Source organism: Lissotriton helveticus, chromosome 1_2 (assembly GCF_964261635.1).
Source record: "Lissotriton helveticus chromosome 1_2, aLisHel1.1, whole genome shotgun sequence".
Lineage (NCBI taxonomy): Eukaryota > Metazoa > Chordata > Amphibia > Caudata > Salamandridae > Lissotriton > Lissotriton helveticus.
In genome coordinates, this window is record NC_136058.1 from 422,289,836 (window position 1) to 422,314,627 (window position 24,792).

General features: G+C 49.8%; 1 protein-coding gene across 1 annotated transcript in view; it reads left to right on the forward strand.

Annotated features, from left to right (window-relative positions):
- LOC144807450 (uncharacterized) overlaps positions 1 to 24,792 on the forward strand; it is a 147,332-nt gene that overhangs the window by 18,706 nt on the left and 103,834 nt on the right. The window contains exons 2-3 of the mRNA XM_078673121.1: positions 7,839 to 7,889; positions 23,358 to 23,427. The gene's annotated coding sequence lies outside the window, so the exon portion shown is untranslated. The remainder of the gene's footprint in view (positions 1 to 7,838; positions 7,890 to 23,357; positions 23,428 to 24,792) is intronic.

Sequence of the window (24,792 nt, forward strand, 5' to 3'; positions counted from 1 at the left end):
TTTTCTCCTTGTCCCAGTGTAGATTAAAGTCTCCCGTGACTACTATGTTCTTATAACGTGAGCATATATCTGATATGCTGGCCATAAATAAGTCGTTAAAGGCCGAGGTGGAATTTGGCGGGCGATAGACAGTGAGGATGATTAAACACAAATTGTCAAACATAACTTTCACTGCCAGCATGTCGGCCAGGTCCACTGTTTCTGCCAAGATTTTAGTTGCAGCTAGGTTTTTCTTAAAGAGTATAGCTACTCCTCCCCCGCGGGCATTCCCTGGTGGACGTGGTGATGGTGGTGGACATGGTGGTGGTGGATGTGGTGGACATGGTGGTGGTAGACGTGGTGGTGGTGGTGGTGGTAGATGTGGTGGACATGGTGGTAGTGGTGGAGGTGGACGTGGTGGTGGAGGTGGATGTGGTGGTGGTGGTGCACGTGGTGGTGGTGGAAGTAGTGGTGGTGGTGGATGTGGTGATGGACGTGGTGGTGGGTGTTGTGGTGGACGTGGACATGGTGGTTTTGGACATGGTGGTGATGGACGTGGTGGAGGTGGATGTGGTGGTGGTGGATGTGGTGGTGGATGTGGTGGTGGTAGGTGTGGTGATGGTGGACATGGTGATGGTGATGGACGTAGTGGTGGTGGACATGATGGTAGTGGACGTGGTCGTGGTGGAGGTGGTGGTGGATGTGGTGGTGTTGGTGGTGGACATGGTAGTAGTGGATGTGGTGGTGGAGGACATGGATGGGGTGGTGGTGGTGGTAGATGTGGTCTACGTGGTAGACATGGTGGTGGTGGATGTGGTGGACGTGGTGGTGGACGTGGTGTTGGTGGGGGTGGTGGATGTGGACATGGTGGTTTTGGACATGGTGGTGATGGACGTGGTGGTGATGGATGTGGTGGTGGTGGACATGGTGGTGGTGGATGTGGTGATGGTGGTAGTGGTGCTGGACGTGGTGGTGGTGGGTGTGGTGATGGTGGACGTGGTGGTGATGGAGGTGGGTGTGGTGGCGGACGTGGTGGTGGTGGACATGGTGGTGGACGTAGTGGTGGTGGACATGATGGTGGTGGACGTAGTGGTGGTGGACGTGTTGGTGGTGGTGGATGTGGTGGACATGGTGGTGGATGTGGTGGTGGTTGGGGTGGTGTTGGTGGTGGACATGGTAGTGGTGGTGGAGGACATGGATGTGGTGGCGGTGGATGTGGTGGTGGACATGGTGGTCGTGGGTGTGGTGATGGTGGATGTGGTGGTGATGGAAGTTGGTGTGGTGGTGGACGTGGTGGTGGTGGTGGACATGGTGGTGGTGGTTGTGGAGGACATGGATGTGGCGGTGGTGGTGGACATGGTAGTGGTGGACGTGGTGGACATGGTGTTGGTGGACGTGGTGGTGGTAGTGGTGGTGGGTGTGGTGGTGGTGGTAGAGGTGGTGGTGGTGGACGTGGTGGTGGTGGACATGGGGGTGGACGTGGTGATGGATGTGGTGGTGATGGACATGGTGGTGGTTGTGGACGTGGTGGTTGTGGTGGTGGATGTGGTGGTGATGGACGCGGTGGTGGTGGACGCGGTGGTGGATGTGGGGGTGGTGGTGGTGGATGTTGTGGTGGTAGACGTGGTGGTGGCTTCGTGGTGGACGTGGTGGTGGTGATGGACATGGTGGTGGTGGACGTGGATGTGGTGGTGGTAGACGTGGTGGTGGCCTCGTGGTGGATGTGGTGGTGGCCGTGGGGGTGGTGATGGACATGGTGGTGGTGGACATGGTGGTGGTGGTGGACATTGTGGTGGTGGACGTGGTGGTGGTGGTGGACGTGGATGTGGTGGTGGTCTCGTGGTGGATGTGGTGGTGGCTGTGTTGGTGGTGGTAGACGTGGTGGTGGATGTGGTGGACCTGGTAGTGGTGGACGTAGTGGTGGTGGACATGGTGGTGGTGGAGGAGGTGGTGGAGGTGGTGGTTGTGGACGTGGTGGTGGTGGTGGAGGTGTTGGTGGATGTGGCAGTGGTGGATGTGGCGTGGTGGACGTGGTGGTGTTGGACGCGGTGGTGGTGGATGTGGGGGTGGTGGATGTGGGGGTGGACGTGGTGGAGGACATGGATGTGTTGGTGGTGGATGTGGTGGTGGACATGGTCGTGGGTGTGGTGATGGTGGACATGGTGGTGATGGAAGTTGGTGTGGTGGTGGAAGTGGTGGTGGTGGTGGACATGGTGGTGGTGATGGTGGAGGACATGGATGTGGCGGTGGTGGTGGACATGGTAGTGGTGGACGTGGTGGACATGGTGTTGGTGGACGTGGTGGTGGTAGTGGTGGTGGGTGTGGTGGTGGTGGTGGAGGTGGTGGTGGTGGACGTGGTGGTGGTGGACATGGGGGTGGACGTGGTGATGGATGTGGTGGTGATGGACATGGTGGTGGTTGTGGACGTGGTGGTTGTGGTGGATGTGGTGGTGGTGGATGTGGTGGTGATGGACGCAGTGGTGGTGGACGCGGTGGTGGATGTGGGGGGGGTGGTGGTGGATGTTGTGGTGGTAGACGTGGTGGTGGCTTCGTGGTGGACATGGTGGTGGTGATGGACATGGTGGTGGTGGACGTGGATGTGGTGGTGGTAGACGTGGTGGTGGCCTCGTGGTGGATGTGGTGGTGGCCGTGGGGGTGGTGATGGACATGGTGGTGGTGGACATGGTGGTGGTGGTGGACGTAGTGATGGTGGATGTGGTGGTGGAAGTGGTGGTGGTGGTGGACGTGGATGTAGTGGTGGTCTCGTGGTGGATGTGGTGGTGTTGGTGGTGGTGGATGTGGTGGACCTGGTGGTGGTGGATGTAGTGGTGGTGGACATGGTGGTGGTGGGGGAGGTGGTGGTTGTGGACGTGGTGGTGGTGGAGGTGTTGGTGGATGTGGCAGTGGTGGATGTGGCGTGGTGGACATGGTGGTGTTGGACGCGGTGGTGGTGGATGTGGGGGTGGTGGATGTGGGGTGTGGACGTGGATGTGGTGGTGGTGGACTCATGGTGGCTGTGGTGGTGGTGGTGGTGTGATGGACATGGTGATGGTGGACCCAGTGGTGGATATGGTGGACATGGTGGTGGTGGACGTAGTGGTGGTGGTGGTGGTGGTGGTGGAGGTGGTTGTGGACGTGGTGGAGGTGGTGGATGTGGTGATGGTGAAGGAGGTGGTGGTGGTGGATGTAGTGGTGGATGTGGTGGACGTGGTGGTGGAGGTGATGTTGTTAGTGGATGTGGTGGTGGTGGTGGTCACGTTGTGGTGGTGGGTGTGGTGGTGATGAACGTGGTGGTGGTGGTCGTGGTGGTTGTGTACGTGGTGGTTGTATACGTGGTGGTTGTGTACGTGGTGGTTGTGTACGTGGTGGTTGTGTACATGGTGGTGATGGACGTGGTGGTGATGGACGTGGTGGTGGTGGACGTGGTGGTGGTAGACCTGATGATGGTGGACATGGTGGTGGTGGTGGTGTATGTGGTGGACATGGTGGTAGTAGATGTGGTGGTGGTAGAGGTGGAGGTGGGTTTGGTGGTGGATGTGGTGGTGGTGGACATGGTGGTGGTGAACGTAGTGGTGGTGGACATGGTTGTGGTGGACGTAGTGGTGGTGGATGTGGTGTTGATGGGCGTAGTGTTGATGGGCGTAGTGGTGGTGGTGGACGTGGTGGTGGTGGACATGGTGGTGGTGGATGTGGTGGTGGTGGATGTGCTGGTGGTAGTGGATGTGGTGGTGGTAGTGGATGTGGTGGTGTTGGCCATGGTAGTGGTTAATGTGGACCTGGTGGTGGACGTGGTGATGGTGGTGGACATGGTGGTGGTGGACATGGTGGTGGTGGACGTGGTTGTGGTAGATGTGGTGGTGGACTTGGTGGGGGTGGACGTGGTGGACATGGTGGTGGTGGACATGTAGCACAGAATTCCCAGGAGCTATAAATGCACGCTGAAGTCAAAAGCCTTGCTTTATATCGATTTTACCCGTGGACGATCACGTCCCACGCGTTGCAAACTCCGTGCGCAGCCAGTATTTTGTTTGGGACAGGCCGTTCAGTGTTACTTGCATCTCGGAGTGTGCCAGATGTTTACTACCAGATTTAAGTTTTATGGACATCACGAATATTGGCCTTTTCATAGATCAGGTTTTTCCCAAATGTACAACTTGAACACAGCAATCCGCCACAAATAAACAATATTTCCTCGAAAAAGAGCTACTTTCTCGCAAGTTCCCTTTAAAAATGCTTTCCTTCCCATTATCAAAGCCGGTGCGGGTTAATGATCTTTTCATATCGTAACAAATTAAAAGGTGCAGCATTTAAAATGTTAACATAATAACCCACAAGCAGATATCTTCGCGAGCTAGGGTCCTTAAGCGCAGTATTGGCGAAAATTACAGAAAATCTGTGAGGGAACACAGACATTGACATTTTACTCTAGGGCAATCCCCACACACGCACGTAAGCACGCACACATGCACCATTCTCTGTTCTTGATCACGGAGCTGTCTTTGGGACTTGTCAAATTAAAGTGGTATTCATCATGTGCGGCCTGCTGTGTTTTTCTGAGTGATTACACCCCTGTGCGTGTGGATTACCCATACCTTAGAATACTCATGAGCGGCAGGAGTAAACAGCTGCGGAATAACTGCCCCCTGCTTACTCATGGCATGCAATCCTACTCGGACCCTCGTATACCACACATGTAATAATACAGAACAGAACACCCTTTCGAGTGGATGACAGTGTAGGCCACATAACTTTCAAGCCAGTAACCCCCCCATGCATGCACTCATCCTGCACACACTTTCCTTAAAGCGACTTCCCAGCTGGTGACCTACATGCATGCACTCACCCTGCAAACACTTTTCTTAAAGCGACTTCCTAGCTGGTGACCCCCATGCATGCCTTCACCCTGCACACACTTTTGTCGCAATAACTTCCTAACCAGTGACCCCCCATGCACGTACTTACCTTGCACACACTTTCCTTGCTGTGACTTCCTAGCTGGTATTTACCATGCACTCACTCACCCTGCACGCACTCTCCCTGCAGTAGCTAGTGGCTACCTAGCTGGTGACCCCCTTTGCACACACTTTTCTTGCATTGACTTCCTAATCGGCTGTGGTGACTTCCTAGCTGGTGACCCCCATACACGCACTCCCCCTGCACACACTTTGTTGTAGTGACTTTCTGCAAGAAGCCTCTCTATGCACAATCTCACTGACACACTCCCTCTGATATAACGTCTGCACAATGGTTCCCGGTGCACACATTTCTCTGAAGACACGCGCCTTGCACGCACTTTCCATGAGGGGTGTCACAGCGATATATGTACCGCCAGTGCGTTTTCAGGGCATCGGTGACGTATCACGCACTGCTGGCAGACAGTTGTTCTCAGACACTACCTGCACTCACAGTCCCCTCACAATCACGCTGCACACACCTTCAACGAGCAGCCCTTCATCGCTGCACACAGCCCTCCAGCAGACAGTCATTACACACTGGTTCACCCTCTCCTTGCTTCCTCACCACCTGCACGGATACAACCTTCACACGGTGATTCCATACACTCACTATCACCCGTGCACACTTCCACTCTCCCCACAGTGACTTCTTGCAGTGTGCGCCCTATTCACACCTCAACCACACGCGTGCACACACAGTCCCGGTAGACAGGGACTCCCCACCCCCCCATACAAACTCACTCCTTTCAAGCTCTCACTGTGACGGCTCACTACCAGACGCGCACCTCTGATCACTCCCGAGTTACACCTTCAACCAGTGACGCGCTGCCCGGCCTCCCTCCGTGGGGCATCCAATCTCACACCAGAAGAGCGCCTGTTTACACACTTATCACACTATCTGCTCCATCCTTTTGTTGTTGTTAGCCACTGCCATGGCACTCCTCACTGTGGTAGTGCCCCCAGCCTCCCCTCTTCAATGCCCTCGATGAAGTCTGCAGCGATCCCCTCTCATGCACAGCTCCCAGGTACACGTCAGTGCCCTTCTCCCACCAGCAATGTCCCCTCTCCCCCCTTGCAGGGCATCCCTTGCACTCTGCAGCCCCCGTCCCCGAACCCTGTGTTACCCTTCGATCCCCCGAATTACTGCTTGTCTACTACAGTGCCCTTTCGCTCCCTCTTCAGCACATCTGTTACCCCCACCAGGCCCTCTCTCGCTCAAGCAGTGCAGCTTTCACACCACCTGGAGTTCTTTCTCACCTCTAGCAGAGCCCCTCTCACCCTTAGTAGCGCCACTCTCATCCCCAGTGGGCTGGGTATGCTCAGACGTGAGTCCCAGGCTCTCCACACCACTGGAGTCAAGCTATCCAGGCAGAATGAAGGCTGATAGCCAGAAACCGGTCCTTGGATGCTTGATTCCGTTCTGGGAAAGACATGGCTTGGTAGTTCGGACTGGACTTTTCCCATGTGGCAAAGGGTCAGAGCTGATTTGCATATAGCCAGTGTCTAACCCAGGGTGTTGTGGAGTGCAAAAAAACGATGGATTTAGGCCCAGATCCTTGTACTGGGGTGAATGTATGACATTGTTCTACATTCTGTCCATCAACTGTGTTTTTTGTAACTCTCATCCCCAGCAGCACCCCTCACAGCGTCCTCTCACCACCCCACAGCGCCTCTCACATCCTCGCAGCACCGATCACACCCTCGCAGCGCCCATCACACCCTCGCAGCGCCCATCACACCCTCGCAGCACCCGTCACACCCTCGCAGCACCCATCACACCCTCGCAGCACCCATCACACCCTTGCAGCGCCGCTCTCACACCAGCTACAGTTCTCTCACCTCTCGCAGCCCCTCTCACCCTTAGCAGCCCCCCTCAAACTTTGAAGCCATCGCTGTTGCATATTTATCTTGTGCAACTAACAACCATTGACAAAGCCAATAGTCCTGGCTTGTAGTAGATGTAATGTTACTTGTTATATATGGATGGAATGGCGAAGCAGCAAAATACCAGAGGGGGGGACGCACTATGCAGAGCATGGATTTTCAGTTTGGGTTTTTAAGCCACGCCCTTCATTACATTGACCACGTCCCTCTGGGAGCCATCACAAGGTTTTTCATTCCACTTAAAGCCCTTCCTCCGGTATAGTGACTTCCAGCTGAACTGGGAGAACAAGTTCACTCAGACTTGGCAGTCAGCTCCAGAGAGACTAATCCATGCCCGGGCCCCTCATCCATTGGCACCTTGTGATTCTTACAGCGTTACAGTTCATATCTCATTCCCCTTATTGGATTTTGTCATTTTAGTGTCATTTTGTTCAATGCATTTTACTTTTTTTTCTATTTTTATTTTTTTTATTTTATTGTTTTGCATTTTGACTTTTACTTTTTTGGTTTCTGCATAAATATTTGACATATTACCTCAAGTTAAGCCTGCCTGTTCCGTGCTTAGGTACCAGGGGGTTGATCCTAGGTTAATTGAATGGCTTTGAAAGTTCATTCTGACAACAGTTGTGTGGCAATAGAACCTCTAAAAAAATTCAGCTTGGAGATGAACCAAGAATCACGCTTGAATGTCACAACTTTTTAAAACAAGGTAGTCAGGAAAGTGTGAGGAATATATTGCAGCTCTTTGCATTTTGAGAGCCCCAATCAAATTTGAGAACAGAGTGGATGTATGTAGCAGAGACAAGTCTGTTCACCCAATGTGAGTGGTGAGATCCGCTTTGCTGGTCTGCCTGAAGTTATGATGCTGCTGACAGTGGCCTGTCTGCTAATAGCGATGGCGTGACTGGTGGATCTATGAAGCCAAATAAGAGAAAGTTATCTTCCGACACCACAGTCTTCGTGACTGAGACCAGTAATACTGAAGACTCTGAGACTCACAGCAGTAATTTCTCTTTTCAGAGCGTTATTGCTGCAGATGGAGTGAAGCCCAGAAGTAAGCACATTACTAAGGTACCAACAAAGTTGAATATTGTTCATTTGTATTAACAGTTTCTCTTTTGCAGCTTTTGGAAATGCATTTTCTAGTTTTGTTGCTTTTTGGTTATTTTTTTATTGTAGGCTGTTATCTTCGGTCTAAAGGGAAAGATGTTGTAGTGTGTGACTGTGGCGTGGGATCAAGAAGAGACCTAAGACCAGTTCGGGGTAGGTAAGGTTTTATTTTGGAAAACGTATTTTTTTAAATATTCAAATCTATTTTTATTTCACCCCCGAAACAGGGAGTACGCATAGAAGTGACATATACACAGCGATAAGCCCACAACCCTAGAAGGGCCGGCCGCGTCAGAGAAAATGCACTACTATAATATTGAGAGTGTACTTAAGTCATAGCATTATACACAGCGTTCTGCCTACAACCCAATAGGGCCGGCCTCGTCTGAAAAAACCCAGGGTATACCGGGAAGTGACTACCAATAATAGCCTAGCCCCTAGGGCCGAATGGAATCCAGGAACTAGAACTGATGAACCTACCGGACCAGAGTGGTCCGAACTGTAACAGGGTGCCTAAAAGAGAGGCATCAGAACAGAAAGGGCAGCAGAAGAGAGTAAGGAGAAAGAATTAGAAAAGAGGAGAGAAAGGGCCTAGAGTACAGTGGAGGAGACAGGGGGAAGATTGCCCCTCCAAACCTTGGAGAGAACGGGAGCGCTCGCCAAGCTCTATACCTCGGGCACAAGGACTGTTATAGCAAAGGCCTGTTCGATGTAGGGGGAAGCACAGCATCATCCACTAAACGCAGCGCCCTAAGCTTAGGGGGCATGTTTCGCGCATGGTCTACTTTGCACAAATATTTCACCAGGGGTTGCCACACCGCCTTAAAGCGCGTGTTGCGAGACTGCAATCTAGCTGAAAGTAGCTCCATGGTGATGACATGCCAGAGTCTCACAAACCACACAGCAATGGGAGGCGCCTCCGTCTTCTTCCAGTACAGGGCGATGAGTTGTCTGGCAGCACCCAGCATTTGTAGCGCTAGTATCCAATCACTCCGGGTCAGCGCCAGCAGATTCGCAGGTTAGACACCCAGCAACACTGTACTAGCGGCATCAGGCAGAGGAAACCCCAGGACCCCCCTAATATGACTCAGGACCTCCTTCCAGAAGACGGTTATCAAGGGGCAGGTCCACCAGACATGCAGAGAGTCCCCAGGCGCAGGTCGACACCTCCAGCATTCAGGAGAAGAGGTTGGAAACATTTTGTGCAATCGCTGCGGTGTGTAGTACCACTGGGTCATCATTTTATATGCGTTTTCTTGTTGCGGTATGCTACGATACACTCTAGGTATATCCCGCCACAGACGGAGCCACTGCGCTGATATGACGTCAGCACCCAAAATAGAGTGCCATCGTTGTTGATAGGCTTGGGAAGGCGGCACTTGAGGGTGTTTCAGAATCTGATATATTTTGGAGATCAAGCCCTTCGTTTCCGTACAAGAACGCGCTAGCCGCCTGAACGGGGTAAAAGCACGGGTAGCCGCCTGGTACGTCGCATCCACCAGCACCCAGTGCCGCAGCTGGATATATTGCATCTCAGCCTCAGGCGGGAGTCGAAATTCCTCCCTGCAGTGGGTGAAAGTCTTACGGGCGCCCCCGTCAAAAAGGTCTGTAAGCACCCTACAATCGCCCTGAGACCACCTATGGAAGGCTCTAGTCCGGTGAGCCGGCGGAAACCACGGGTTCCCCTCAATTGGGGTATGCGGAGAAGGAAAAGTCATGAGGCCCCTACGTACCGCTATCCTGTCCCATATCTCCAACACCGTTTTCATGGGCACCGCCAAGTAGGCGCTCGGAGAACGCCCTGCCTTATGTTTCCACGCCAAGTCCCAGATGGTATGTCCAGTCACAGCTCTATCCATATGGAGCCACCCCTTTTCACTCTCCGTGGTGCCCCACTCAATCATGAAGCGGAGATGGGCAGCCCAATAGTAGTCCACCAAATTAGGACATGCCAGCCCTCCATGATCCCGCGGCGCCATAAGGAGTGCCTGGGAGAATCGTGGCCTCTTCCCCCCCAGATAAAGTTGGTTAAGTCTCTCTGCAAACCCCTTATATTATGAAGCGGGATTGGGGTAGGTAGGCACTGGAATAAGTAAAGAAGTTTGGGTAGGATGGACATCTTTATCGCGTTGAGTCTACCCAGCCACAACGGTACCAGCAGTTTCCATCTCCGCAAATCCTCAAGGACCGATCTGCGGCATTCCCTCCAGTTAACATGCGTCCAGCCGTCCAACGAGGGGTTTAGCTGCAAGCCGGGATAGCGGATATGGTGTTCCGTCCAGTGGTAAGGGCATATCTGCTCTAGGGGGGGGGATTTCCGTTTTGGGGACCGTAAGGTTGAGCGCCCAGGACTTGCTGTGATTAATTTTCAGGCCTGATACACGCTCAAAGAGGCAGAGCGTAGAATGCACCGCTGGTAAGGACTCCCGGGGCTTACTGAGGGTAAGGATGAGATCATCTGCGAAGAGCGCCACTTTATGGTCCTGGCCACCTAAGAGGATGCCATGAATGTCCGGAGCTCGACGAATCATGTCCGCCAATGGCTCAATCGCCAGGGCGAATAGTAAAGGCGAGAGCGGGCAGCCCTGCCTGGTTCCTCTCCCTATACTAAACGGCTCCGTGAGCTGTCCGTTCACGCGAATCCTGGCCCGCGGTGCAACGTAAGGCGCCATTATTCTAGTGACCATCTTCGGGCCAATCCCAATCTTGTGGAGGACCGTCCGGAGGAAAGACCAGTCCACCCGGTCAAGCGCCTTTTCAGCGTCTAGAGAGAGGAGGCAGGCCGGGGTCTGCCAGTGATGGGCCTTCCCCACCAGATGTGCCACCCTACGTACGTTGTCAGCCCCTTGTCGGCCGCGTATGAAACCTACCTGATCAGGGTCTATCAGGCCAGGCATATGGGGGTCCAGCCGCCTCGCCAGCAACTTGGTGTATATTTTAAAGTCGGTGTTCAATAGAGCTATCGGGCGGTATTACGAGCACAGTGTGGGGTCTTTCCCAGGCTTCAAGACTAAAGCAATTTCAGCCAATCCCATATCCGGGAAAGGTCCCTGTTAATCAGTGAAAGAGTTATAGAGCCGGAGAAGGTAGGGCCCCAGTTGAGCCTGGAACATGCGATAGAAGGAGAGCGGGAGCCCGTTGGGCCCTGGTGTTTTCCCCAGGTGGAGCTCTCGGAGAGCCGAGGTTACCTCCTCTTGTGTAATCGACTCCTCCAGGAGCTCCGCAAAATAGGGGTGTAATGTTGCCCCACCATACTGCCCTAACACTTCCTCCACCAGCTCAGGAGGCGGTTTCTCCGCAGAGTAAAGTGAGGTATAGTAATCCCGGAAAGCCTGGCATTTATCCTTAGCCACCGTGACCCTGGACCCATTCGGTAGTTGAACGTTCGCTATGTGAGTCTTAGCAGCTCTGGCCCTCAGTCTCCTCGCTAAAAGTCTCCCCACCTTGTCCCCTCCTTCAAAATGTTTCTGCGTTAATGCCAAAAGGGATCTTTCTGCCCTATTCATGCGCAACATCCGAAGCTGGCCTCGAAGATTTGCCAGGTGGCGCCTCGACCGCTGAGTAGAGCCGCCCTGGTCTTGCGCCTCCGCTTTCTTTAGGTCATCCGCTAGTCTATCCTCTACCGCTCGCGCCTCACGCGTCCTCGCGATCGCAAGGGATTTAATATGCCCCCGTATCGTGGCCTTAAAAGCATCCCAGACCACTGAAAAAGGAGTCTCAGGCAAGTCATTGCTCTCAAAGTAGGAGGTAATGGCCTCACGTATGTCCTCAACATCCGCTGCATCCCGGAGGATACTTGGCGGCAAGCACCATTTCCGCTCCCGGGGAGGACAAGCGTCCGGATCTTGAAAACGTATTTTTATGGCGGGTTGTCAAGGTGTCTCTCTGAAAAGCTCTGGGGTCCGTGATGGCATCTGGTTATGGTCTTGTTTCCAGATGGTTAAGAAGCAGACTTCAGGGGATGTTCCGTTCTTCCTAACTCCTCGTTGGACTCCGCCAGGGAAAAGAAACCGGTACAGATCATCAGGATATGTACTCTATCTGGACTCTCCAACAGGGAACCGGTCAAGTGCAGGGGACACCCGTGCTAAGGTACTAAACACTTTATTAAACGTGCGAGGGTGCAGAGGCGTGATTACTAGTTAGGAGGGGTATATTTACACGGTGACGACAAAGAAAGGTTGGGCAGATATTTTGGCACACACTCGGCTACGGTTTAGAAGAACCCCGTCTTCCTACCCAGCCCGCCAAACGCTGCCGTACCTGTTGAAGCCGCACTCCTCCCTCGGGAGTGTGGCACGGCGATTCACGGATCCGGTGGCCTCCTGCCTTACTCCTGTCGTCCTCGGGTTCGCCTCCAAAAGCTCCGTTCTCTGCTCCTCCGGGCTGCTCTCCCACTCTCGATCCTTGGTCGGTGATGTCACAAGCCAGGACATCTTCTTCCGAGTTTTTACCCACTAGGAATCCTGCGTCGTCATCAGGGGGTGGAGCTGCGTACTCGTGTGTCTTCCAGTTAAAGGGGCCGTCATCCAATTAGTCGGCTAGTTCCCAGGAACAGGATTCTCCCCTGTTCCAGTCATGCTGATAATGAGGCAGAGAGGGGGAGGACGTCAGTTCACTACGCCACCACTCAACATTATCCGGTTCTTTTCCTCCCGTCCCCTGCCCAGTGTTACATTCCTCCCCCCCTGGTTGTTGCCGATTGGAAAGACGAATTGTCTGGATAGGAAATCAGCGTTTCCATTCTCAGTGCCCTTTCGATGTTGTATTGAAAAAGAAAAAGGTTGTAGAAAAAGGAACCACCTGAGTACTCTAGGGTTATGGGCTTTGGTCCTATTCATCCATTGTAGCGGGGCGTGATCTGTATAAAGTACAAAAGGCTTGCCTTCTAGGTAGTACTTTAATTTCTCCACCGCCCACCTTATCGCCAGGCATTCTCTTTCGATCGTGGGATATTTGCACTCCCTAGGATGTAGTTTCCGGCTAATGTAGAGAATCGGATGTTCTAATCCGTCCTCTCCTATTTGGGACAATACAGCTCCTAAGCCCATGTCCGAAGCATCCATGGCTAAAGAGAAAGGTTTACTGAAGTTGGGAGGTATCAAAATTGGGCTTGTAGTGATGGCCACTTTAAGGGTCTTAAAGGCTTGTTTAGCCTCCTCCGAAGGATTTAGGATGGAGGAGGGTTTAATATCCTTTCTTAAAAGGTCTGTGAGCGGAGCTGCTGTCACCGCAAAGTTGTCTATAAATCTCCTGTAATATCCTATAGGGCCTAGAAAGGCTCGTATCTCTCTCTTTGTTTTGGGGAAGGGAGTATTCATGATGGCTTTTACTTTTTCCTCTTGAGGGGCTATAACACCTTCCCCCAACATATACCCCAGGTATTTAACCTTGGAGTATGCCGCTCTAGATTTTTTTGAGTTAATGTGTAACCCTGCCTTGTGTAGGGCTTCCAGAATAGCTGTTAAGTGTGTTAAGTGGCCTGACCAGGTATTGCTGAAAATTACAATGTCGTCAAGATAGACGGAACAGAAGGAGGAAAAGGGGTGTAGGATGGTATTCATCAACCTCTGGAAGGTCGCAGGCGCCCCATGTAGCCCAAAGGGCAAGGCGTTGAACTCATATAGGCCCTCCTCTGTTGCAAAGGCAGTCTTTCGTTTATTTTCTTCCCTAAGTGGTACCTGCCAGTACCCCTTAGTGAGGCTAGCGTGGTAATAAACTTGGCTTCACCTATCCTTTCTATTAAATCATCCACCCGGGGAATGGGATAGGCATCAAAGGAGGAGATGTTATTTACAGCTCTAAAGTCCATACAGAACCGGGTCATCCCGTCTGGTTTAGGAATCATTACAATAGGGGACGACCAGTTACTTCTAGATGGACGGATAACCCCCAACTTGAACATGTCCTGTACTTCCCTTTTTATATCCTGTCGTCGTGCTGCCGGCACCCTGTAGGGTTTTTGTTTAACACATTTCCCTGGTTCGGTTTCTATTTTGTGCTCTATCATATGTGGTCGTCCTGGCAGGTCCGAAAACATTGGAGAGAAGGGATGTAAGGTGTTTTGGAGCTCAGTTTTCTGGGCGTATGTAAGTTCTTCATTAACAGGCAGTTGTTCTAAGGTGCTCTGCTCTGACCCAGTAGGGATTCCGAATTGAGCTACCTTGGGTATCAGACCTATCCATTTTTTTAATAGATTGATGTGAAAGGCATGCCTCCTCGAAGGGGAGATCTGGATCCTGTAAGTGGTTCTCCCTATGGTGTCTACTATGGGATAGGGACCCAGCCATTCACTCCTGAATTTATTAGTGGAGGAGGGTAACAACACTAAAACCCAGTCTCCCTTTTCTAGGGTTCTCCATTTCTTGCCTTTGTCATAATATTTCTTTTGCCTGTTCTGGCTATTTTCTAAGGAAGAGTATGCCAAATCTCTTAGTTTTCTGAGCTTGGACTTCAGCTGTTGAGTATACTCTACTAGGGTTTTCTGTTCGTGGTGTTTCTCTTGTTCCCAAGTGTCCTTCGTTATTTCCAAGAGGGACCGAGGTTGTCGGCCGTACAGCAGTTCAAAGGCCGAGCAACCTAAACTACTTTGTACCTGGGCCCTCAGTACATATAGTGCTAACAGTAGGACTTGGTCCCAGTCTTTGTGTTCAATAGAGAGCATTTTTTAGGGTTGTTTTCAAGGTCCTGTTGTACCTTTCTACCAACCCATCCGTTTGGGGGTGGTAGGCTGAGGTTTTTATGTGAGACAAATCTAGCAATTTACAGACTTCCTTCATCAGTTTGGAGACGAACGGGGTCCCCTGGTCTGTTAAGATTTCCTTTGGAAATCCCACCCTCGAGAATAATTCTATCAATTTCTCGGCTATGTTCTTAGCATTGGGGATTCTTAAGGGAAAAGCCTCCGGAAACCTAGTTGTGTAGTCCACTAGGACCAAGGCATAGGAATGTCCTTTTGCAGTGCGAGGAACGGGCCCGATAATGTTCATGCCTACCCTTTCGAATGGAGTCCCCAATATAGGGAGAGGTTGTAAGGGAACAGCAGGGGGTTTATACATATTTCTTTTCTGGCAAATGTCACACTGTTTACAATACTCCTCTGCCTCTTTATAAATCCCTGGCCAATAAAAAAGTTTCAGTAGGTGTTGTGTCTTTTTTTCGGCACCTGAATGACCAGCTGTTGGGTGAGTGTGGGCATAAAACAGGACTTGTTTTCTGAATTCTTTTGGTACTAACAATTGAAGGGAATCCATGGGTTTACCTAACCTATATAACAGGTCATCTTTTATCAAGAATTTAGGGAAGCTTTGACTAGGTTGGGCTTGATCCACATGGGCCTTTTCCCAAGCGGTGGCATTGTTAATTTGGGCGAAGTGGAAACTACGATCCAGTACCCAAGGTTCAGTAGACAAGAGGGCCGGGCATGCATTTGGATTTTCAGATTTAGGTTCTTTAAGTTCCCTCTGAAACAGGTCCAAAAAATCTGGGTTGTCTACCACTATTATGAGGTCTTCAGAAAGGGAATCTTCCACTCCTACTCTCACTGACCCAGGACTTCTCCTTAAGGGGGTAATCGTAATGTGCGCCAATGGATAGGGTTTAAGGCCCCATGTACACATCTACTATGGACTAGGGACCTGGGAATGAGCTGTTGGGGTAGCACTAGTTTCTTTTGGATCACGGACTGCCTGCATCCTGAATCCAAGAGCGCCCTTATTTGTAGTTGATTGACCGTTACCCTTACATAGAACGATGGTCCCATCTCAGCGGTGTAAATCCCGGCCTTAGGTATGTACCCCACCTCCATTGGTTCTTCAGGGGCCGCACTCGAAGCACTGGGGGCCTTTGAAATCTGGTTCCATACTTATGGGTTTCACTTTTGGCTGCTCTGGGCCGACTTTGAACTTCCTCTCGGGTTTTGGTACTGCGGACATCTTTGTCGTTTTTTCTTGGTCCCAAGGGAGAGACCTAGGCTGCGCTCGGGAATATTTGGTGGCCGTCTCTACGGCTTGTGGGCAGTAAGGCCAGAATGTTGCCTAAGCCAACGTTGGGTTCCGTATGGTAACGCTTCCAGAAACTGTTCCAAGTATATACTAGTCATTATCTCTTCTTTGGGCCTGCTCTCGGGTTTCAGCCACTTATCGGCTGCCATTTTTAACCGGAGATATAGAGTCTTGGGGTTTTCACCAGGAATTCCTTTTTCTTTCCTGAACCTTACACGATAGGCCTCTGAATCTAATCCTAAGTGGTCCAGTATTATTTCTTTGATCTCTTGATATGGCGTATTCCCTGTGGCATTGGCCACCTGGTATGCAGCCTGAGCTTTCCCGGTTAACAATGGGGCCAGAAAGAAGGGCCATTTTTCTTCTGCCCAACCACAGGCCCGGGCTGCTCTTTCAAAGTTAGTCAGAAAGGCATCTGGATCTTCCCCTGTGTTGTATTTTTGTAATGATACTCCCGAGGGATGCGTCGGGGTGGCTCTTCGTTCCCCACCGGGTAAAGCACTGGGTTCTTGGACCGCCTTTTTAAGCCTTCGATTTGGACCGTAATGGTGTTCTTGAAAACTTCCCTCTCTGCTTGAGCCGACGTCATTTGTCTTTCTACCGCCCATTCTAACTTTTCTTGTCCCTTTATAAGGTGTTGTATGATTTGGTCCACCTTCTGTTGCAGGATGGAAGGGGGATATCCCACTTCTGACACCAGTTGTGGTGTGGGATCAAGAAGAGACCTAAGACCAGTTCGGGGTAGGTAAGGTTTTATTTTGGAAAACGTCTTTTTATGGCGGGTTGTTGGACCCGGCCTCATGGCGTGGTCCTACCCCTCCCGCATGGCGGGCCCAGAACGACATCGGCCCTCCGCCGAGCTTCAGGCGGCCCCTTTTGCCCGACCCTGCATGCCCCAATACTGCCGGTCCGGTTACCACCCCGGACCACCACTACCGGCCTGACTCCATCTTGGGCCCATCACGTCACGAACCACGTCCTGAGCACGTGGCCTCGCCCCGACCAAGGCCCCAGCGAAGCCCCAACATCGAGGCACCAAGATCCACCCAGGTGGTCGAGTGGCCACTCAACAGATCCAAGAAGAGGGAAGTTTTGATGGATCTCCAGCCGTCCCCGGACGCCTGGTATCGATCGCCCTCCGGCCTCCCTGGGCGCTGGCTCCACCCCCCTGCTGGGTGTCTGGACACCATCATCCTGGCCCCTCTGACCCCTAAGGCGCGAGGGTACAGACATCAAAGGACTCCATTCCTATATCTGGGCCAGCCCCGGAGTAGGACGCCAGTTGTATCCTGGACTGGAGAGCCCTGCTGACGCTGTCGCGGCCGACACCAGAAGAACTCATTACCCTGTAACCTGAAGCTACCCTGGGAACCTGCCGGCGCTGCCGCGGCCCATCTTCGCAGAACCATCTTGAGAGCCTGCTGGCGCTGCCGCGGCCCATCTTCGCTGAACCATCTTGAGAGCCTGCTGGCGCTGCCGCGGCCCATCTTCGCCGAACCCACCTTGAGGCCTGCTGGCGCTGCCGCGGCCCCCTCTCCGTTAAAGACCATCTGTCGAGTCCTGCTGGCGCTGCCGCAGCTCGACCTCTCAGAACCCCCCGGCTCGAGGATTGAGAGCTGTGCGCAGGGTATCCCTTCCTGCAAGCGTACCGAGACTGTCCCGCTACCCTGTCCCTCATTTACAAGACTTTACAGATCCATCGATTTGCCTGTACATATCGCTAAGAACCAGCAACCCTTATTTATTTATTTATTATTTATTTATTTAAAACACTTGTAAAGCGCAGCTGTCACCTAACAGGTATCCTGCCGCTGATGAGCTTACTCCTAAGGTAGATAGAGACGGGAGGCTAAAAAGGAATTAGAAGTGAGCGGACTTGGGGAAGAGCCAAGTTTTAATTCGTTTTCTGAATGGCAGGAGTTGTGGAGTTTGGCGAATGTCGACCGGCAGACTGTTCCATAGTTTGGCGGCGGCCACTCTGAAGGATCTTCCCCCGGTCCTAACCTTGTTAAATCTGGGTACCAACACAAGGCATGCTGAGGTGGATCGGAGAGTTCTAGTGGGGGTGTACCAAGAGAACATTTTTTGTAGGGATCTGGGACCCATTCCGTGTAGTGCCTTGAATACAAGGCAGAGTGCTTTAAAAGCTATTCGCTGCTTCAAAGGTAGCCAGTGTAGTTCGGCTAGGGCTGCTGTGGCCGAAGATCTCCTGGTCCAACCAAGGGCCAGTTTGGCAGCGGCCGTCTGGACTCTTTGGAGTCTGTCCAGAAGAATGGCTGGGGACTCGAGTAAAAGAGCATTACAGTAGTCAAGGCGACTGAGGATAGTACACCTGACTATTAGTGCTCGGGCCTGGGTGGGGAGTAGTGGCATGATTTTACGTAGAGAACGCAATAGGGCCGAGCAGGTAGAGACTGTTTTGGTTACCTGCGTTTGCATGCTAAGGTTGTTGTTTAGCATGCCCCCCAGATTGCGGACATTAGTGACCGGCAGTGGTTTTTCTAGATTTTCCGGGGGCCAGAATTCAGTAGGAAACAGACGAGGAATCCGGCTCCCAGAGCAGAATAGAACCTCGGTTTTGGAGGAATTGAATTGCAGAGAATTCGAGTGCAGCCAGCCGGCTGTGTCTCTTAAACAGTCATGGAACGATTCCATAGGGATTGAGTCTTCCCCCTCCCAGGATAGGATGAGCTGGGTGTCATCCGCGTAGTTTACAGTTTTCAATTTGTGGGATTTGATTAAGGTGACCAGTGGTTTTAGGTAAACGTTGAAAAGGATTGGGCTGATGGACGAGCCCTGGGGTACACCGTGAAGCACTGGAGAGAAGGCGGATTGAAAAGGGGGGAGGGACACAGCCTGTTTCCTATCCCTCAGGTATGAATGGAACCAAAGCAAGGCGGTGCCGTCGACCCCTGCCTCTCTGAGCCTTTTCAGCAGAATCCCATGGTTAACCGTATCGAATGCGGCAGACAGGTCCAGTAAGATCAATGCCACTGCGTGGCCCCTGTCTGCACGCATCCGAAGTTCTTCTATGGCTGTAAGCACAGCCGTTTCGGTACCATGGGCTGGGCGAAAACCAAATTGGAAGTCATCCAGGATCTGATTCTGCTCAAGATGTGTCGAGAGACAGGAGCTAACCCAGCGTTCCACCACTTTCACTGGAAAGGGTAGAAGCGATATAGGTCGAAAGTTGGAAAGGCACTCGGGGTTCAAGGAGGGTTTTTTCAGCAGCGGGGTGATAAGTGCTTGCTTCCAGGGGGTGGGGACAAATCCACAGCACAGAGATTGGTTACAGATCCTACGGAGGGTGTGGAATAGTTCAATTCCCACTCCAGAGGGTGCAACAGTAGGTAAAGCGTTGGATAGCGTAGGGGTAAAAATTACTATGCCCACTCCAAAGGGTGCAACAGTTGGGAAAGCGCTGGATAGCGTAGGGGTAAAAATTACTATTCCCACTCCAGACAGTGCAACAGTAGGAAAAGTGTTAGATAGCGTAGGGGTAAAAATTACTATTCCCACTCCAGAGGGTGCAACAGTAGGGAAAGCGTTGGATAGCGTAGGGGTAAATATTACTATTCCCACTCCAAAGGGTGCAACAGTAGGGAAAGCACTGGATAGCATAGGGGTAAAAATGACTATTCCCACTCCAGACAGTGCAACAGTAGGAAAAGCATTGGATAGCATAGGATTAAAAATTACTATTCCCACTCCAGAGAGTGCAACAGTAGGGAAAACGTTGGATAGCGTAGGGGTAAAAATTACTATTCCCACTCCAGAGAGTGCAACAGTAGGGAAAGCGTTGGATAGCGAACGGGTAAAAATTACTATTCCCACTCCAGAGAGTGCAACAGTAGGGAAAGCGTTGGATAGCGTAGGGGTGAAAATTACTATTCCCACTCCAGAGAGTGCAACAGTAGGGAAAGCGTTGGATAGCGTAGGGGTGAAAATTACTATTCCCACTCCAGAGAGTGCAACAGTAGGGAAAGCGTTGGATAGCGTAGGGGTAAAAATGACTATTCCCACTCCAGTGAGTACAATAGTAAGGAAAGCGCTGGCACACAAAACAATAAAAAAAAACTAGAACAGTAGGGAAAGCGTTGGATAGCGTAGGGGTAAAAATGACTATTCCTACTCCAGTGAGTACAATAGTAAGGAAAGCGCTGGAACACAAAACAATAAAAAAAAAACGATCAATTTTTTTTTTTAATTTAATTTCCAATATAAACATAATTAATATATACATTTAAATATATTATTAGTAACAAAGATAATAAAAATTAATTAATTACACATTATTTAAAACTATCATATACACCACACACACCTAATATTAATTACACAATTACATTTAATATTTACTAATTAATTAATGAAAATTAATGTATTTTTTTAAATAATTAATTAATTACCAGCTTTCACACCATATACACTTAAAAAGACCACAACACACACCTAAAATTAATTACACATTTACAATGAATAATTACTAATTAATTAATGGTAATTAATTTTAAAATTATTAATAAATTAATCAATAATAAATTAATTAATTACCACCCCTCACACCATTTACACGTATGAACTCCCCAACACACACCTAAAATTAATTAAACAATTAACATAATTAATTATTAATTGACTGATTGAAATTAATTAACAACTAATTATTAAACTATTATTAATTAATTAACACATTAATTAACCAATTAATTTTATATAATTAAATTACTAACCACCCTATTCCCCTATCAACCCACAACCCGCTACGGAAGTAATAACACAAAATTAAACATAAAAAACATTAATAACTAATACAATTCCAAAACATATAATAAAATAACAAACAATTCTCATTTAAAACACTAAAATACATAACATTATTAATAAATCGATATTTTTGTAAACTATATTTATTACAACTATATTATTGTTATCGATATTACTTACTTGTCAGTCGATATTCTGGTCAAACTATATTTTTGTTGTCGATATTTGTTCCACTCGATATTTCTGCGGAGATTTTCATGTCAGACGATATTTCTACGTCGATATTCCTACTCTGCACCGTCTAAAAATATTTTTTAAGGGCCGGCAGTGGTCCCAGGGACCACTGCCTGTCCTTAAAGAAGGAAACGAAAACGTTTCATTTTTTTTTTTAAATGCATCCCGTTTTCCTTTAAGAAAAACGGACTGCATTTAAAAAAAGAAAGGAAAAAAAAAAGCTGCTTTATTAAAAAGCAGTCCCAGACATGGTGGTCTGCTGAGTGCAGCAGGCCACCATCCCTGGTAGGGCTGGCATTCCCAATGGGCTCGCAAATTGTGCATTGCTCATTAATATTAATGAGCCTCGCAATTTGCGACCCAGACCTAGTGTTGGTAGACAGCGGCAACCATTGCTCGCTGCAGTGGTGGAATCCTCAAAACTTAGCAAAAGGGCGGCCTTTCATAGACCCGATTCCACAGTAACCGGTTGGGGTGCCCATCTTCAACATTACAAAGTCCAGGGGCTGTGGTCAGACAAACACAAACGTCTCCACATCAACTACCTAGAGCTTCTAGCAGTGTTCATAGCACTCAGCGTTTCTCACACAACTTGCAGGCAAGGCTGTTTTAGTTTGCACGGACAACAAGCAATGTACTACTTACAGAAATAGGGAGGGACTCACTCCCGCCAGCTGTCGCACCTTGCACAAAGCATTTGGGATTGGGCAATTCACCAGAAAAAACTATCTCCTAGCAGAACACCTCCCAGGAGTAGACCATCAGATTGCAGAGCTGCTCAGCAGACACAGGTAGCAAGTACACGAGTGGGAACTTCATCCTCAAGTTCTTCTTCCCTACGTTCAAAACTGAGGTTTTCCACAGATAGATCTGTTTGCCACAGTGCACAACGCAAAAAGCCCAAACTCTGCATCCAGGTTCCCACACCCAGCAGCCGAAGGCAATGCCCTATGGATGATTTGGTCAGGGATATTTGCTTACGCTTTTCCGCCTCTCCTGCTAATTCCATTACTAGTTCGGAAGCTCAGACAAATGTCCCTCACTGAACTTAATAGCCCCCACATGTTCTCGTCAACCTTGGTACTCTCATCCTTAAAACTCTCAGTGGTTCCACATCAAAAGCTACATCTCACATCTTGTCTCCTCACTCGGAGCCATGGAGAAATCAGACATCCAATTCCCAGAGAACTCAACCTAGCGATTTGGCTCCTGAAGTCATAGAGTTTGGTTATTTACAACTACCACCAGACTGTATGAATATTCTCAAGGAAGCTAGTAAGCCTACTATTAGAGCATGTTATGCAGCAAATGGAAACTTTTTGTTGCTTATTGTAAGAACAACAATATCAATCATCTTGATGCGTTTGTGCCGAATCATTTGTTAACTGTTGCATTTACAGTAATGTGGATTAACTTACACATCCATTTGTTTACACCTGGGAGTCGTAGCTGTATACTTGCAAAATAGACAACACCTATCTCTCTTCAGAGTACCAGTGATTAAAGCCTTCATGTAAGGATTAAAAAGGGTTATACCGCCAAGTATTCCCCCTGCTCCAGAGTGGAACTTAAACATAGTTCTTACAAGGCTAATGGGCCCGCCTTTTGAACCAATGCACAAATGTCCGTTACAATTCCTATCATGGAAAGTTGCTTTCCTCATAACGATAAACTCATTAAGGAGAGTTGATGAACTTCAGGCATTAACTATACAAGAGCCTTTCTTTCAACTTCGCAAAGATTGAGTGGTTCTACGTACCAATCCTAAATTTCTCCTTAAAGTAGTTTCTGCTTAGGGGTAATTCGTGTACGATATCAAATTAAAATAACATAACATTAGCATTTTCATTATTAATTTAACCATCGTAATTCTTGTATAGAATTTATGTGCTGCAATGATAATAGAGCAAACGACACACAATTGATGGATGGAATGCAGAACAAATCAAAACATTCACCCCCAGTCAAGAGATCTGGGTAAATCCATCATTATTTCGCTCACCATGTCACCCCAGTTCAGACATGGCCATATGCAAATCAGTCTTGACCCTGTGCCTAATGGGAACAGTCCAGCCCGAACTGCAATGATAATAGAAGCAGATAAAAGTAATTAGCAAAATAAGCACATTGAACAGAATAAATAGTTCCACCATCTTTCTAAAACAATGTACATATGCAAGCATATGAAAACTATATATAGCATTTTCCTACTATGCTTTCCTGTGTGTGTGTGTCTGTGTGTGTCTGTTGGTCTCTGTGTTTCTGTCTCCCATTCCCTGTAGGGAAAGTATGTAGCTCCCCATTGTAGAAGAGTCGGTCAAGAAGGAGCACACTGCTTTGAATAATTTCTTGTTATGCACTTTTTATTAGTATTACAGGAAATCACAATGACTGATTGTCTCTGTTATATTCTTCTTTCCCACAGGGTCTTCCACTTCAGTCCCTTAGGTGTGCCTCGGCCTCCGTCGTCCCTCGGACAGAAGGAAAAGGCTCAGGTAAGTGTTTTTGCTTTATGGTTTAATCAAGGGAGGATGTGAGGGATAAATAATAGCTATGCATAAATGTGCAGGGAGGGGGTAGAGGTTGGAGCAACCAAAAGAAAAAGAGTAGCCGATGATTTCTGCTCTTGTCTTTGTTTCCGTCTCACTTATTTCCTTTTCCCTGGGTCCCTTTCACCCCTCAGCCTCCCCTCCCGTCCCTCTCTGACTCAGCCCCTTTCCAAAAGCCCCGTAGATGCCCACGCACCTGGAAGAGCCACGTCCCTTCGGGGCCATGACGTGGTGACTCCGCGTCCTTCAGTGAGGTCTGGTCTTCTGCTTTGGCTTTCCCTCCTCCGCCAGGTTCGGGTGTTCTGCTCGCCGACAAGCTGTGACCTCCCCTGGGCTCCGGTACTCTCTCTCTCGTAAGGCTGTTAGTTCTTCTCTGTCTTTCCGGTCTTCCCCTGCTGGTTTTTCCGCCTCGCGTTCTCATGCCGCGTGTAGCTGGACCAACTACTGACCAACCTGACGCGCTCTCCGCCCCCCCCCCCTTCTTCAAGTGTGTATCCTCTGATATCCGTCCTCAGCTCTGGCTTAAAGGGGCCGCCTGCCGATTCCCCACTCTCCACTTCTTGATGACAGCAAAGCGGACAACTGGTAAAAGGGGACTGTGAATATAGGAGGGGAGAAATATATGAAGGGATGGCATGGCACTCCTTATCCTCTATCCCATCGTGTACCACAGGGGCTACCTGACACACCCCACCCCCAGACGCACCCAAAAATAGCTTATTCTAAAACCCAACTCCCAAAAACAAGATACCAAACAAAAGGAAAATCTTAGGAGCTTCAGGTGATCTCCCTAGTGTCTGATTACTGGTGTTTGTTTAGGTGTACAGGAGTCCAGAGGTTACATAGCAAACCTTGTCTATGCATGCCGTGTATTTTTGCCATAAAGCGACCCTAGGGAAATGAGGTAACCTGAAAAAGAAAGATTCTACTTCAAAAACCTGTTGAAGAGAGTTGTCCCAGAGACTCTTGACTGCCAAAGGGTGGGTACCAGGGTAAGAACTGGGATCCTAAGAAGGCTTGGAGCCATGGCTGTAGGTCACTTGGGCACTGAGCTCGAGACTCTGGCTGTAAAAACAAGAAATATACCTCTGGTCCACCTGCAGTACCTGCAGCTGCCAATCTCCAGATGGGATCTCAGGACAGCAATGGCCATGCCAATGAGCTCTCTTAGCCGACTCAAGTAGGGATGTGGCCTTAGCCACCTTAGCTGCCTGGCCCACTAACATGCACATGGGGTTAGGGTGGAGGCCTTGTGAGACACTGGTGCCAGCACCACCATGGTGACTGAGCAGATAGTTTCCTTGGAACAGC